Below are 17,790 nucleotides of genomic sequence, written 5' to 3'. Positions count from 1 at the left end.
GGAAGTTCTCCTGGATAATATCCTGCAGAGTGTTTTGCAACTTGGTTCCATTCTCCCCGTCACTTTCAGATATACCAATCAGACATAGATTTGGTCTTTTCACATAGTCCCATATTTTTTGGAGTCTTTGTTTGTTTCTTTTTATTCTTTTTTCTCTAATTGAACAATGAGAACACATGGACACAGGAAGGGGAACATCACACACCTGGGCCTGTTGTGGGATTGGGGGAGGGGGGAGGGATAGCATTTGGGGCTATACCTAATGTTAAATGACAAGTTACGGGGTGCAGCACACCAACATGGCACATGTATACATATGTAACTAACCTGCACGTTGTGCATATGTACCCTAAAACTTAAAGTATAATAAAAACAAAGAAAAAAAAGAAAACCTGTAAATGTTTAAAAACTATTTCAGTGAAAAAATATATAAATTTGGAGCCCTGATACTTCTACCTACCTTGCATTAAACAAAGAAGATAAAACCATTGTGAGAATCTGTCAGTTCTGTAATTTCAATTATGCTTTTCTTCTGCAGTTATATTATTCCCTTTACCAAGGCATCAATGTTACCTAGAATAATGATTTTATTTCCTAGGTTTCTTAATTGTGGTTATTTAAAAAAAGGGTAAGTGTTGTATGTAGCATAAAGAAAGTTTCATTAAAGCAAATCATATTGCTCTCTTCCTTTCCTTTTCATTTTTCTCTTACTTACTGACTGGAATATGAATGTTAGCTGGAGATTGAACAAGTACCCTAAATCACAGATTGGAAGGTTCTTAATGAGAATCATAGAACAACGAGCTATAAGAAATTGAATATCTGCAGCAAAGACAGCAGAATAAGAGGTAACTCGCTTATATCTCCCCATAACAACAAGAATTTTGCACCCATCCACAAACAATAGTCTCTCTGTGGGAGCCTTGGAATTCAGGCTGGAGGTTGTGAAACCCTGGTGGAACCCAAGACCAAGGAGACTTGTTTTGAGAGTGCAAATACCCAGGTGGGAGATCTGCTGATTGTGCCATTGGATTCAAGCCTGGAAATGGCCCCATTCCCCGAAAGACATGGCTATAGCAGCATTTGTCCTTGACTCTGCAACCAAAACTGCCTACCAAAGGGACCAGGAGGAGTTGCACTCATTAATGCCTCAGTGCAGAGGTTCCTTAGCCTGGTAGCATTGGTTTTAGCAACAAACCTGAAAGTTGCCCTGTGTTACCTCCAGCTCCCTTCTGCTGAGGTTCCAGCTCAATACACCTGGCGCAAGGACTCAGAGGCAGACTTACCGTATTTCCCAACCTGTGACTCTGAACCTCCTTGAAAGCCCTCCAGCTTCCAGCCGACATCAAATCCCAAGGAGTGCCAGCCTCAACCCTGGTCTCTCCTACTGCAGTCACAGACCTATCCTGTCTGTGCAGAAACCTGAGAAACACATGTCCATCTCAGCCAATGAGACTAGCTCCCACAGCAGATACCAAAGGGGCCCCGACTCAGCTCTAGCCTTTTCAGTTTTAGTTAAAAGTTGGGGATGTATTTCTTCTATGAAGAAAACTGATAGGAGACATGTGCCCCTCTGAGACAGTGAGACAGGCTATCCGGCTTCTGTCCTACAGTAGATTCCAAGGGGTCCTCGTCTTAGCCCAGACCTCTCCCACAGCAGTTGGTGAACTATCTTATCTATGCAGGAACCTGCTGGGAGATGCATATACCTCTGAGCCAACAAGACAAGCTCTTCTGTGTCCATCCTACAGCAGATTCTGAGGGGACTGGTTTTAGCTCCAGTCTCTTCCACTGCATTTGGGAAACTATCCCATCTGTGCTGGGACCTGCTAAGGGATACCCCGCTTTTTCAATGAGACAGGTTCACCAGCCTTCATCCCACAAAAGATCCTTAGGGGGCTTGTCTCAGTTTCAGCCCTTCCTGCTGCCCTTGAGTAACTACCCCAACTGCACAGGAACCTGCTGGGAGATGCACAGTCATCTTAGCCAATGAAATGAACTTTCCAGCTTTCATTCCACAGCAGATACTGGGTTGGGTGGTGGGGAAAGTGGGGGGTGCTGTCTCAACCCTGGCTCATCTTGCTGCAGTCTAGAACTTATTCTACTTGTGCAGAAACCTGCACAAAAGCATATTTGTATGACACCAGGACGTCTTCTGGGCTGAAAAGTCTAGCCATCTTTCTCATACAGCCCCAGAACACTCTCTGGGTCTTCCCCAGGTATATCCCATCCTGAAAGTCTTATCAGCTGTTAAGACTTATGTGATTTGTGGCAAGCCTTATTTTAGAGCTCCCTCTTGTGCTTAGATGACTGCAGTGGTTGTAGGCTTAGGGAACACAACAATTAATCTGCTTAGAATCTCTGAAAGGCTCTCTGAAGAGCAGGCACAAATAAAGCTAGTCTTTGAAAATGGCAATATATACCTTATCCCTCAAGGCATGGGACTTGCCATTTGTCCAAAAGTATTAAGAACATTCAGAGAAATATGACCTCACCAAGCACAAAATGAGACACTAGACACCAACCCTAACATGATGGAGGTATTTTATCTCTCAGACAAATAGTTTAAAATAGCTATTTTCAAGAAGCTCAATGAATTTTAAAAAATGCAAAGAATCAATTGAAAAATTTATAAGAGAGGTTTAACAGAGAGAAAACAGAAATCTTGGAGGTGAAAACTATAAAGAATAAAAGGAAAGATGTGATAGAAACGTTCAGCTACATAATTAACCAAACAGAAGAAAAAAATCAGTGAGCTCAAAGATGGGCTATTTGAAATTATACAATCAAAGAAGAATCAAGTAAAAACAATGAAAAGTAATTAAGAAAGCATATGAGATTTATGTGACAACATCAAAAAAGAAATTATTTAATTTATAGGAGTTAAAGTGGAAATTAAGAAAGATGAAGAGATTGAAAGATCATTTGAAGAAATAAAAACAGAATCATTTTCCAAACCTACTGAAAGATATAAATATTCACTGTAGGAAGGTGAACAGTCCACAATCAGATTCAACTCAAATAAGAATATCCCAAGAATATTATGAATAAACTCTCAAAGGTCAAAGACAAAGAGAAGATGCTGAAAGCAGCAAGAGAAAAGAAACAGCATATAAGGGAGATTCAATATGTCTGGCAGCAAAGTTATCAGCAGAAACCTTACCAGCCAGGAGTGAGTAGGATGATATATTCAGAGTGCTGGAAAAAAAAAAAAAAAAAAAGCCTGCCAACCAAGAATACTGTACAGAACAAAGCTATCTTTCAGAAATGAAAGAGAAATGAAGACTTTCCCAAACAAAAGCTGAGGGAATTCATTGCTAGAAGAACATCCTACAAGGAAATGCTAATGAGAGTTCTTCCAATTGAAAGAAAAAGACACTAACATGTTGTTATTTTAGCATAGTGATCATGGTATTAAACTACAAATATCTTTAGTATAAACACTAAAAGACAAATTATTAATAACAACAACTATAATACTTGTTCAGAGATAATGTATTAGTCTGTTTTCCTGCTGCTGATAAAGACATACCTGAGACTGGGAAGAAAAAGAGGTTTAATTGGACTTACAGTACCACATTGCTGGGGAGGCCTCAGAATTATGGTGAGAGGCAAAATGCACTTCTTACATGGTGTGGCAAAAGAAAATGAAGAAGTAAAAATGGAAACCCCTGATAAACCCATCAGATCTCATGAGACTTATTCATTATCACAAGAATAGCACGGGAAAAGGTGACCTCCATGATTCAATTACCTCCCCCTGCATCCCTCTCACAACACACGGGCATTCTGGGAGATAAAATTCAAGTTGACATTTGTCTGGAAGAGCAAAACCATATCATTCCACACCTGGCCCCTCCACATCTCATGTTCTCAAATTTCAAAACCAATCACACCATCCCAACAGTTCCCCACAGTCTTAACTCATATCAGCATTAACCCAAAAGTCCGCAGTCCAAAGTTTCATCTGAGACAAGGCAAGTCCTTTCCACCTGTAAGCCTGTAAAATCAAAAGCAAGCTAGTTACTTCCTAGATATAATGGCGTTAGAGACATTGGGTAAATACAACCATTCCAAATGGGAGAAATTGGGCAAAACAAAGGGGTTACAGGGCTCATGTAAGTTTGAAATCCAGTGGTGCAGTCAAATTTTAAGGCTCCAAAATGTCCAAAATGGTCTCCTTTAACTCCATGTCTCACATCCAGGTCATGCTGATGCAAGAGGTGGGTTCCCATGGTCTTGAGCAGCTCTATCCCTGTGGCTTTGCAGGGTACAGCCTCCCTCTCAGCTGCTTTCAAGGGCTGGCATTGAGTATCTGCAGCTTTTTCAGGTGCACAGTGCAAGCTGTCAGTGGATCTACCATTTTGGGTTCTGGAGGATGGTGGCCCCCTTATCACAGCATAGCTCCAGTAGGCAGTTCCCCAGTAGAGACTCTGGGTGGGGGCTCCAACATCATATTTTCCTTCTGCACTGCCCTAGCAGAGGTCCTCCATGAGGGCCCTGCCCCTGCAGCAAACTGCCTGGGCATCTAGGCATTTCCATACATCTTCTCAAATCTAGGTGGAAGTTGCCCAATCTAAATTCTTGACTTCTGTGCACCTGCAGGCTCAACACCATGTGGAAGCTGCCAAGGCTTGGGACTTCCACCCTCTAAAGCCAAATCCCAAGCTCTACGTTGGCCTCTTTCAGCCATGGCTGGAGCAGCTGAGACACAGGGTACCAAGTCCCTAGGCTGCACACAGCACAGAGTCCCTGGGCCTGGCCCAGAAAACCACTTTTTCCTCCTGGGCCTCCAGGCCTGTGATGGGAGAGGCTGCCATGAAGGTCTCTGACATGGCCTGGAGAAACTTTCCCCATGGTCTTGGGGATTAAACATTGGGCCCCTTGCTACTTATGCAAATTTTTCCAGCTGGCTTGAATTTCTCCTCAAAAAAATTTTTTTTTTCTACTGCATCATCAGGCTGCAAATTTTCTGAACTTTTGTGCTCTGTTTCCCTTTTAAAATGCAATGATTTTAACAGCACCCAAGTCACCTTTTGAATGTTTTGCTGCTTAGACATTTCTTCGCCAGATACCCTAAATCACCTCTGTCAACTTCAAAGTTCATCAAATATCTAGGGCAGGAGCAAAATGCTACCAGTCTTTTTGCTAAAACATAACAAGAGTCACCTTTGCTCCAGTTTCCAACAAATTTCTCATCTCCATCTGAGACCACTTCAGCCTGGACCTTATTGTTCATATCACTATCAGCATTTTTGTCAAAGCCATTCAACAAGTCTCTACGAAGTTTCATACTTTCCCACATTTTTCTCTCTTCTTCTGAGCCCTCCAAACTGTTCCAATCTCTGCCTGTTACCTAGTTCCAAAGTCGCTTCCACATTTTTGAGTATCTTTCAGCAACACCCACTCTCAGTATAAATTTACTGTATTAGTCTGTTTTCACACTGTTGATAAAGACATACCTGAGACTGGGAAGAAAAAGAGTTTTAATTGGAATTTCAGTTCCACATGGCTGGAGAGACCTCAGAATCCTGGCAGGTGTTGAAAGGCACTTATTACATGGCAGTGGCAAAAGAAAATGAGGAAGAAACAAAAGCGGAAACTCCAGATAAACCCATCAGATTTCATGAGTCTTATTCACTATCACAAGAATAGCATGGGAAAAACTGGCCCCATGATTCAATTACCTCCCCCTGGGTCCCTCTCACAACACACGGGAATTCTGAGAGAGAAAATTCCAGTTGAGATTTGGGTGGGGACACAGCCAAACCATATCAGATAGACAATGTAAAAAATGTAAAGTGTGATATTAAAGGCCTCATATTAACTACAAAGCAAAAACCTATAAATGATACACTAAAAAGAAAAAGAAAAAAAAACATACTACTAGATAAAATCACATAACTACAAAGGAAGACTGAAAGAGAAAATGAAAGGAGAAAAGCATTTATAAAACTAGACAACAACAAAATGGCAGTAGTTAAGCACTTGTCTGTAAATAATTACCTTGAATATGAATTGATCAAGTCATACAATTAAAAGACATAGCGTGGCTTAAAGAATTAAAAAAACACAACAACATGACTCCACTAAATCCTAGCTACAATAGATTAATTTTAATGTAAGGATACACATAGACTGATAGAGAAGAGATGGGAAAAGATATTCCATGCAAATGGAAACCAAAAAAGAGCGGGAGTAGCTATACTTATATCAGATAGAATAAATGTTGAGCCAAAAACTGTAAAAAGAACAAATTAGGCCATTATATAGTGATAAAAAGATCAATACAGCCAGATGATACAACAATTGTAAATATCTATGCACTCAACATAGGAACAACTAAACTTATAAAGCAAATATATATATATATATATATATATATATATATAAAATATAAAGAAAGATTGAATGCAATATAATAATAGTGGATTTTGACAATTCACTGTCAGCAATGAACAGATCATTGAGACAGAAAATCAACAGAGAAACATCAGTTAAACCACATTGTAGACTAAATGCAACTAACAGACATTTTCAGAACATTTCATCAAACAGCTGTAGAATACACATTCTTCTCAACAATCTGTGGGACATTCTGCATGACAGATCATATATTAAGCCACAAAATAAGTCTTAACAATTTTAAAAAGTCAAAATCATATTAAGTATCTTTTCTGACAATAATGGAATAAAAACTAAAAATCAATAACAGAAGGAATATTGGAAACTGTACAAATACATAGAAATTAAACAACAAGTATTTGAACAACAAATAGGTCAATAAACACATTTTTACAAAATTATGAGAAAATAGAAATAAAACTACAAAATATACAAATATATGAGATACAGCAAAAGTAGGTTTAAAAGAACAATTTATAGTAATAAACACCTACATGAAAAAAAGCAGAAATATCTCAAATAGACAACCTAGCATAATAGCATAAGCAACTAGAAAAATGAGAATGATTTCAACCCAAAGTTAGTAGAAAAGAAATAATAAAGATTGCAGCAGAAATAAATCAAATAGAAACTAAAAATTCAATGAAACAAATATTTTTTGAAAAGATAAACAAAATTGACAAACTTTTAGCTAGAGTAACTAAGCCAAAGAGAGATGACAAATAAATTAAATCAGAGATTAAAAAGAAGACATTATAACTGGTGCTACAGACATAGAAACCATCATTAAAGATTATTATGAACAACTACATACACTCAAATTGGAAAACCTAGAAGAAATTGATAAATTTCTGGACACATACAACTTAGCAAGATTGAAATATAAAGAAATAAAAACCTGAGCAGACTAATAATGAATAATGAAATTCAATTAGTAATAAAACTCTCTCTTCAAAGAAAAGCCTAGAACCAGATGGATTCACCACCGAAATCTATCAAATATTTAAATAATTAATACAAAGTCGTCTCAAACTATTCTAAAATATTCAAATGGAGAGAATTCATCTAAACTCATTCTGTAAGGCCAGTATTACCCTGCTACCAAAACCTTACAAAAACTCAACCATAATCCTAAACCATAAGACACAACACCCGTGATAAAAATAGAAGTAAAAATCCTTAACAAAATACTACCAAGCTGAATTCAATAGTGAATCAGATGATAATTTGCTCATTCACAATGATCAAGTGGGATTCATCACAGTGATGCAAGGTTGGTTCAATATATGCAAATCAATAAACATGATGCATCACATTAACAAAATGCAGGACAAAAATCTTATGATCATCTCAATAGACACAGAAAAAACCATTCAATAAAATTTATCATCACTTTGCGCTCAAAACCCTAGACAAATTAGGTATAAAAGGAACTTACAGGCCAGGCGGGGTGGCTTATTTCTATAATCCCAGCACTTCGAGAGCCGAGGTGGGTGGATAATGATGTGAGAATTTCGAAACCAGCTTGAACAACGTAGTGAAACCTCATCTCTACTAAAAATACAAAAATTAGCTGGGCATGGTGGTGTGTGCCTGTAATCCCAACTACTCAAAAGGCCGAGGCAGGAGAATCACTTGAACCTTGGAGGCAAAGGTTGCAGTGAGCCGAGATTGTGCCAATGCACTCCAGCCTGGTGACAGAGCAAGACTCCATCTCAAAAAAAAAAAAAAAAAAAGGAACTTACTCAATGCAATAAAAGACACATATGACAGACCTATAGCTAACATCATACTGAGCAATAAAAGGTTCTGTTTTGAAATCATTGAAGTGCTGTTTTTCTTGTAAAGTGACTATATCACCAATGGATCATCAATTATGCATATGCTTAGGAATGGTTTTTGAGTGATGGGTATAGGATTTGGCTGATCCAGCAGGATTTAGTTATCTAGTCTTAAAGTAGTATGGCATACACCTACCTAAGGGGCAGAAGTGTATTACAACTTTATTTTGCAACCTTAGAACAGATAATAACAGATGGATCTACACCAGATGAAACCTATCCATTTATGCAGTACTGCTGGTGCCTGGTGCCCATTTTACCAACATCAGCCTCTCAGGTTCCAGCTGCATCCCTTCTCCAGCCCCACCTTCAACCTCAGCAAAAATAGGCCTTTTACCACAAATTTCATTAACAGAATTAACTTAATTGGTCAAACTGGTATAGCTTTTTCAAAGGCTCAAGCATAAAAACACAATCCTATCAAGCAGAATATTCCGAGGTTTCAGAGGTTATCTTCTAGGAGCCAGACAAAGGCTAGTCCTGGTTTTGAATGTTCAAGGTTTAAGCACCCTCAGCCTGCCAAGTTAACCCTTTCCTGTTCATCTTTGAATATACAAATATACCTGAATTTTCATAATTGGTTCTTTCTTTCCTATGACCCAGAAAAATAGTGCACCTTTTGTTATAATCTAATTCTCCAACTGTATTTTCGCTTGCTTTCATCTCATCACAGACTTTATTTATTCGTGATATCTATTTCTTTGCTAGTTCCTTCAAATCTAAATTTTGAAAAAAAAATTCCAATCATAACAAAATGGTGTATATTTTATTTAGCTAGTTTTGTATCCATCTTCTTTTACAGTCAAATTGCTTGAAATGTAGTTTTACACTGAGTTTTTATTTTGTAAAATTTCTCATTCATTTCCTACTCACTATTGCTCAACTATAATCTGTACTCTGTAGAAATCATCAGTGACTCTCGTGTTTCTTAATGCAAGCACAAAACAATTTCAGGATTTTTCTTAGGTGGGTAGATTTGAAAGTGTAATCCACTCTCTGTATCAAAGTATTTCCTTGGACTGTGTGATACTAATTACAATAACAATATTTATTCATGCATTTAGAAAAGCTAATTTAAAACGTGTTAACACTATGTGTCAAGTGCTATTCTAGGAACTAAGTACTCAATGCCCAACAGACAAGATCTCTATGCTCACGTAGCTCATAACAACCACCATCACCACATTTGTATAGCACAAATTATTTTATTCCGTTTAATTCCTACCATTCCCCATTCTCCATTTGTTAAGGAAAGAAATACTTTAGTTAAAAGAAGTTAATTAACTTGACTAAGGCCTTAACAATTAAGTCTTAGGACTTGAATCATGAGCTATAAAATACCAAAGCCCATGCTCTTCATTGTCTGTAACCAAAGACCTTAGCATAATCACTGAAAGAATTTCTTAATCATAGCCACTATTATATCTCAGAGCCTATAGGAGATAGATGAATGTAATACACACATTATTTATCTTTAAAAAATCCATTTAAAAACCTGTAAAATTAAGTTTACAAATTTATCAAAGACCACTTTAAAAATACAAAACCAAGTAGAACCACGGTGTTTATTGAACACAACTGTCCCTTATCATATATTCCCTACATCCTTGTAGCTCATTGAAAAGGTAATCACATCTATATCTTTGTGATGCTTCTTTTGACATTCACACTCATATCATCTGCTTATGCAGCTGTTTCTAATTTATCAATCACAGGAATTCATCATTTATTTGATAGTTGAGAATTTAAAACTCTTAAACATTCATTTTAATTTTGTGACCAATAATATTTCCCCAGGATATTTTTAAATGCTCCCCAGATTCCAGTTTGCTATACTACAAATAAAAACCAATTGCAATGATTATTTTTCTCCTTTTTAAAGTGGGATTTAAATTATTTATAGGTACATAATAGATAACCTTTCATGTTGCAGAAATCCACAGCTAATTCATAAAAGGTAGCCACTGTTTCTTTTCTTTTTTTTTTTTCTGAGACAGAGTCTCACACTCTTGCCCAGGCTGGAGTGCAGTGGCATGATCTTGGCCCACTGCAAGCTCCGCCTCCTGGGTTCACGCCATTCGCCTGCCTCAGCCTCCTGAGTAGCTGGGACTACAGGCGCCCGCCACTGCACCCGGCTAATTTTTTGTATTTTTAGTAGAGACGGGGTTTCACCGTGTTAGCCGGGATGGTCTTGATCTCCTGACCTCGTGATCCGCCCGCCTAGGCCTCCCAAAGTGCTGGGATTATAGGCGTGAGCCACCGCGCCCGGACAAGGTAGCCACTTTTTCTAAGATGGATGTGCTCTTTCTCTTTCTTTTCAGTGAAGCAATACAAGCATTCATGTCTGGGCAAAAGGAATAAGTGGACTACATGCAGAGTGAGTATCCCTTATCCAAAATGCTTGAGATTCAAAGTGTGTTTCAGATTTCAGATTTTTTCAAATTTTGGAATGTTTGCATTATCCCAGTTGAGCATCCCAAATCTGAAAATGTGAAATCTGAAATTTCCTTTGAGCGTCATGTTAGGATTAAAAAAGTTTCAGATTTCGGAGCGTTTTGTATTTCAGATTTTCGAATTTGGGATGCTAAATCCCAATTTAAGTTAATTTGGGATGCTAAATCCCAATTTGTATTAATAAATGAAATTTCAGTTGTGCAATATCGGACCCCTTCCGTTATAGGTGCACACCCACTGTAACTTTATAAATAACTTTAAGTATATTTTAAAAAGCCAAAGATTTAAAATAACTTGGGATCAAGGTTAACCTGCTTGAATCACATTTCTCTTTTAAGTTCCATTTTAGAGAATGTTGGCAATATTTAGTAGCTACTGGGTAACATCCTACATTCATTTTGTTCATTTAAAATATGTATAATTTAATATTATGACAGTTAATTTACAAGTTGTGAAAAACTCAGTTTACTTTCCACCTGTTCTCAAAAGAGTGATTTAAGAAGTTTTTAGAGAACTGCCACAGGGGAAATTGCAAACATACATAAGGCAATATAGAATAACAGTCTTTGGAATCAGTCACTGTTTCAAATCCTACCTCTGCAATATACTAGCTGTGTTATGAACAAGTTATTGTATTTAATGTCTGTATGTATCATTTTCTTTCCATATAAAATATGGGTAATAAAAGCTAGTTCATTATGATATTCAATACTCGAAGCAATGTGCGGAAAGTAGAAATATCTTGTAACAAATTCTTAAAAAATTATTATTATTAGCACTATTTTTATTATTTTAGTATCATTATTATTAATGTTACAGTTTGCACTTATGCTTTAATGAATAACCTTGGTATTTTACTCTGGCTGATTCAATTCATTTAATACAAAGGCATAATTAGATAATATTCATCAATCAATTGTAAAATTTACACTAAAATGTATGAAGGAAAGCTATCCACTGATTAATTTATATGAATGTTTTTAAAATACAGTTTCACTATCTCAGGGCAGAGTGAGGCTGGAATGTGTATACAACCCAAGCTATCTATGTAGATTTTTTGTTGCTTTTTGAGTTTTTTTTTTTTTTTTGCTTATTCTGATTCTAATTGTACAAATCAATAATAAAAATGTTAAAAATAGACTGTTAAAATATTCATGACTATGCAAATGATTCAAATATAGTTATTTAAAGTTTCTTTCCTTTTAAAATTGGGACAAGGTCTTGCTCTTTAACCCAAGGCTGGGTGGCATAGGTGAAAGAGCAAGACCAAGGCATGACCAAGGCTCACTGCAGCCTTGACCACCTGATCTCGTTATCCTCCCACTTCAGCCTCCCAAGTAGCTGGGTATAGGCATGCACCACAGTGCCCAGCTAATATTTTAATTTTTTTTTGTAGAGACATGGTCTTGCCCGGTTGCCCAGGCTGGTCTTGAATTCCTGAGTTCAAGTGATCCTTGCTTCTCAGGCTCCCTAAGTGCTGAGATTACACGTGTGGGTCCCCAGCCAAAAAAATCTTCCTAGGGAAACCCTCACATTTTCAAGGGTTTTACCTTTGGTACCTCCATAAATTTGTATCAAGCAACAAAATGTACTGTCAAGCAACAAAAAATATAAAGGGACCTTAAATGCATATTTCTAAGACCAAGAAGCTAGTCTGAAATGGCTACATACTATATAATCCTATATGACTCCTATGTGAAAGATACAACATTCTGGAAAAGGCACAACAATAGAGTAAAAAGATCAATGGTTGCTTGGGTTTGGTATGCATGTGTGTTAGGGGGCAGGGTGGCTGTCGAGAGGAATACATAGGTGAAGCACAAGTGATTTTTATGGCACTGCAACTGTTCTGCATTATACCATAATAATAATAAATGACATTTTTCATTTGTCAAAACACGTAGAATGTACAAGAGAAAGAGTAGAGCTTAATGTAAATTATAAACTGTAGTTACTATTGATATGTAAATATTGGTGTTTTAATTGTATCAAATGCACCACACCAGTGAAAGATGTTAGTAATAGGACAAATGTATACCAGCTTGGGAGGTTATATGGCAATTTCTGTACTATCTGCTCTTGTTTTTATTGTAAATTTAAAACTATGCTAAAATAAAATTTATTAGTTTAATTTTCAAGAGATTAAGAATGTATGTTTAAATGTCATAATACATATGCAGAGCTTTATGCATATCCATATACTTCAAGCCAAATCTACTTTTGGTGAATTCGTCTCTTTATAAAACACACAGAAATAGGAAGAAAAGTAATTGAGAAATATTTACTATGAAATAACTTTATAAGCTGTAAATTGAAAGCACATACATATATTTTAAAAAGGCATTTATATACTTACGCAAATTATTTTCCAAATACAGAATATTAGCCAGCCAACAAATAATGTTTAAGAAAGTTTTTAATTTTCTGAGACAATACGTATGATAAAATATTAAGTAAAGAACAACTTTGTTGTAATGTGATATACAACATTACATAAATAAAAAAAAATCTAGATTAATGTGTAGTCAGTAAGAATTGCCATGAAACATTGTGAAACTGATATTTGAAATTTATTGTTTTAAAGCCCCTTATAACTAATATTCTATTTTTCCATATAATCCTATTAATGTATAAATAAAATCTTCTATTTACCAAGTGGATATTAAATCAAAATAATGTAAATTAACATCCACAAATCATAACTTTTCTTAATGTTTACTCTTTAAGAATACATAGTAGTTGCACATATTTAAGGCATACATGTGATATTTTCATATGTGTGTATCATGTGTAATGATCAAATCAGAGTAATTGGGATATCCATCATCTGAAACATTTATCATAGCTTTAAAGGGCCAAAGCCAGGATTTAACTCTCTTAGAATCCAAAGTCCTTGTTCTTAGAAATATTAGTTAAAATAACGACAATGTTTGCCTCTGGGTTATGCTATTATGAGGAATTTAATATTTTTAAAGCAGAAACTGAAATTTTTATAATAGGAAGATATTTAATAAATATGGAAATGTATAACTGATTTTTTCTCCTATGTCATTATCGTTGAAAGAAAATCTTCATATCTTATGTAAATATATTCTAGATCATTGGATAGATTTTATAATTTCTAATTATAAATTAAAATTTTGTTTTATATTATCTTTGGTGGTGAAAAATATGCTCACCAAACTGACAGGCAAATGTAATGTAATGCTAATTGCTTAATGGATTATTACTAGGAGTCCACAATTTTCAGTGCTTTTCTTCCTATTTCTGTGTATTTTATAAAGAGAAAAATTCACCAAAAATCAATTTGGCTTGAAGTATGTGGATACACATATAGCTCTGCATGTGTATTATTACATTTAAACACACATTCTTAATCTCTTGGAAATTAAACTAATAAACTTTATTTGAGCACAATTTCAAATATAAAACTTTGACTTCTTTTTTATTTCATTACCTTTTGTTCATCAGCCTTCATTTTAATCAGATATCCACCTATCTATATCAAACATTGTGTTGTAAATTTCATGTCTACTTCAACGTTTCCATATACAGGTGCATAAGAACAAGTGTTGATAAGAATGCAAAGAAATTGATGGTGGAAATTTAAAATGGTACAGCTACTGTGGAAAACGGTTTGGCAGCTCTTTAAAGTTAAAGGTATCATATAATCCAGTGATTCACATGTAGGTATATATTTAGATAATTGGAAACATATGTCCTCAGAAAGCATGTTCATTGCAGCATTATCTATAATAGCGTAAACGTGAAAATAACCAAAATATTTATTATCTGTTGAGTAGACAAGTAGAATATTGTATATTCGTAATATTTTTAGACATAAAAAGCAGTAAAATACTGAATATGCTAAACATGAAAAAAAGACAGACAAAAAAGGCCACATATAGTTTGATTCAATTTATAGGAGATCTTCAGAATAGGTAAATTCACACAGGCAGAAAGTAGATTAGTCGTCACCAGGGGATGAGGAAAGGGGGAAATTAAAAATTGTGCTTATCAGTACAGAATTTCTTGTGAAATTATGAAAATATTCTTGAATTTTTATATTCTGGTGATGATTTGTACAATCTTGTGAATATACAGTATACTAATATATACTGTATATGTTAAAATAGTGAATGTGACAATGTTATTTATATACCAATGAAATGTTTTAAAATTCCACTTCAAACTAGTTTTGAGGTGTAGACTATTGTGAACTTTACAAGAATGTTGAGTTAAAACTTTGTTATCTTCTTTGCTAACACGAATCTGATTGTTTATTGCTGGAAACAGATGCCATTATAAATATTATAAACAAAAATAAATTTAAAAACATACAAAGAATTATTTAAAAATCAATGGAATAATTATGAAACCAAATTAAACTCTAGGTTTTTCACAGGACTCCCAGAACAAACAAAGTCTAAAACTTAGGGACACCCCTAATTCCGTAGCCACCATTGGATCTCTTCTGACATACAAATATGTTATTACCATTTCTGGCCACCAAGAAACACAAGAGCGCATTACCACAACCTTTGTAACCAATGATAATAGCCAAAATACAGGAAGATTGCCTTTACCTAATTTTTTTCTAAATCTCAAAAGAGTTGATCCATGTAAAAAAATATCTAGAGTACTATTTGCAAGGGAATCTGGGAAATTTAGTTTCTAATTTTCTGAATTCCCAACTAGATGGGAATTTAGAGAGACAATTGAAATATTTAGCTATTAAAAGTATTTTAACTCTTTAAAATTAAAAAGTGAAAATAATTATTGAGATAGGAAAACTTCCCATCATAATATTATATAATAACTAAAGTTGAAATGTATCTTTTTATAAAGTCATGTTTGATAGGACAAGATGAAAAGTCGAACCTAATATAAATTACCAAGTTTCAGAAAATTCTTCTTCCCAATTGATTCTAAAATTTCAATTGTGAAAGTTCTTTGATCCTATTCAGATCCTTATTCTGTGAATCTGTAATAATATAATTTTTATTAAGATTATTATAAAAGCCTCCAGATTTATCTTCCTGTTTCTGTTTTGTCTCTGCAATCAGTCCTGCAGATTTAATCATTTCCTTCAACTCTCCAAAAATACACAGTGGAAAAAGCCCAAAATACTATTATACACAGCACAAATTTTGCTTTATTTGATAGAAAACTAATTCTGGTGCATCAAATCCTATTGGCTCTTCTTTATTTCTCTGTAAAACTTACGTAGACAGTGCCTAGAATTCTTCCCTAATCACAGGTTGAATTTTTCCACTTCTGAAAGTTTCTTCTGCCTGAAATTTACACCTTCACTTCAGAAATGTTAATCTACATATTTTTTCTGATCAACATAAATATGTGCTTAATTATGAATCTTTCTCTAAGGCTTCTGGAGAGTACATGCCCTCATTTTCTAATTATATGGGACTATTTTAATACAAAATTTCTGAAAAGCATTTAAAGCAATGAAAATATTGTACTTATATTTTTATTTCCAGCTACCAATATTTTACCTGACACACAAGAGATAATCAATAAATTGTTTTAATATAAGTATGTAAACATAAGAACCAATACATTTATATGTAATTGGTCATCATTTCATGGGTCTATAAATCAACTTATTTCTTAACATTAGACTATAACTCAGTGTCATGGTTTCCATTTGTAAATTTAGGTAAAGTTCAAGTTTCAATTTTTTTGTTTACATTAAGAGCACAGATTATCAGTCCTGCTTTATTTGAATTGGATTCCAACCTAATAAAATAACAATACTACAATCATGGAGTTTCAGTTGGAGCTAGGCATATTGGTAGACATGTTAATAAAATAAATTTATCATTGTGAGGTGAAATTACATTCCAAATTACATTATTTAAAATCAATATGTGATGACTGTGAAATGGAAAGAAATTAGTTGACACTGAAGAACATTTTTTCTCATGTGATTTCTCTGACCTACTACTACTAGAAATAAAAGGTAAAGAAGTACTTCTTATTTAAAGGAGCTTTTCCCTACTAAATCTTAAAAACACACACACACAGACACATATGCACAGGAACTCACTTGGTGGTACTTACTACTTATTTTTAACTTTAGAAATGAGTTTTTATGCCATACATGCCCTTGGTGACTTTATATCATCTTAACTGAGGCCATAAAAAAGAAAGTGACTATAGCAGAGGCCTATAAATTAATACCAGTAGGACCTACAGAAGCACTCACTTCAAACATTAAATTAGCAGACTCGGACATCTGTTAAATTTCTAGTTACTATTATTACTAACAACAATTTGAAATTAAAATATTTATATGCAACTAAAGGCTTTATCCAAGAAGTCCCATAACAGGAGCACTAACTTCTAAAAAATATAATTATATACATAGTAAAAATTACTGCAACTAACAACTTATATTACATGTGGTCAGCTATACTAGTAAGTAGAGTACTCAGAAATAAAGCCCCAATTAAGCAATTTAATCTTGATCCTTAAAAAATGACCATCTCTTATTGAATATATTTTGAATGTTTTCCAAATAAGAGATTTGAAATAGAAAAATAAATAAGCCACATGCCTGTGATATGGTTTGGGTGTGTCTCCACCCAAATCTCATCTTGAATTATAGCTCCCATAATCCCTACTTGTTGTAGGAAGGACCTGGTTGGAGGTAATTGAATCATGGGGCAGTTACCCCCATGCTATTCTGGTGATAGTGAATGAGCTCTCATGAGATCTCTGATGGTTTTATAAGGGGCTTTTCCTGCTTGGCTGGACACTTCTCTCTCCTGCCACCATGTGAAGAAGGCCATGTTTACTTCCCCTTCCACCATGATTGTAAGTTTCCTGAGGCCTCCCTAGCCATGCAAAACTGTGGGTCAATAAAACCTCTTCCTTTATAAATTACCCAATCTTGGGGAGTTCTTTATAGTAGTGTGAGAACATACTAATAGAGGATGAAATAAATGTGATAAGTTTTTAATAGCAAAAATAAAAATATCAAAACATCCATCAATTAGAAAATATTTAAGAAAATTATACCCACTGGATTATTACACATACACTTTTTAAGTATACTTTTTATAATATA

The 17,790-nt window shown here is 34.9% G+C and overlaps 1 long non-coding RNA gene across 1 annotated transcript in view; it reads left to right on the top strand.

Moving 5' to 3' along the window:
* The window catches only part of LOC129047965 (uncharacterized), a 176,717-nt gene extending 166,094 nt beyond the window's left edge, over positions 1-10,623 (top strand). The window contains exon 8 of the long non-coding RNA XR_008509905.2: positions 10,568-10,623. This is a non-coding gene — a long non-coding RNA (uncharacterized LOC129047965). The remainder of the gene's footprint in view (positions 1-10,567) is intronic.
* Positions 10,624-17,790: the final 7,167 nt, after the last annotated feature.

Source organism: Pongo abelii, chromosome 13 (genome assembly GCF_028885655.2).
Source record: "Pongo abelii isolate AG06213 chromosome 13, NHGRI_mPonAbe1-v2.0_pri, whole genome shotgun sequence".
Lineage (NCBI taxonomy): Eukaryota > Metazoa > Chordata > Mammalia > Primates > Hominidae > Pongo > Pongo abelii.
This window is presented reverse-complemented; position numbering and strand designations above follow the sequence as displayed.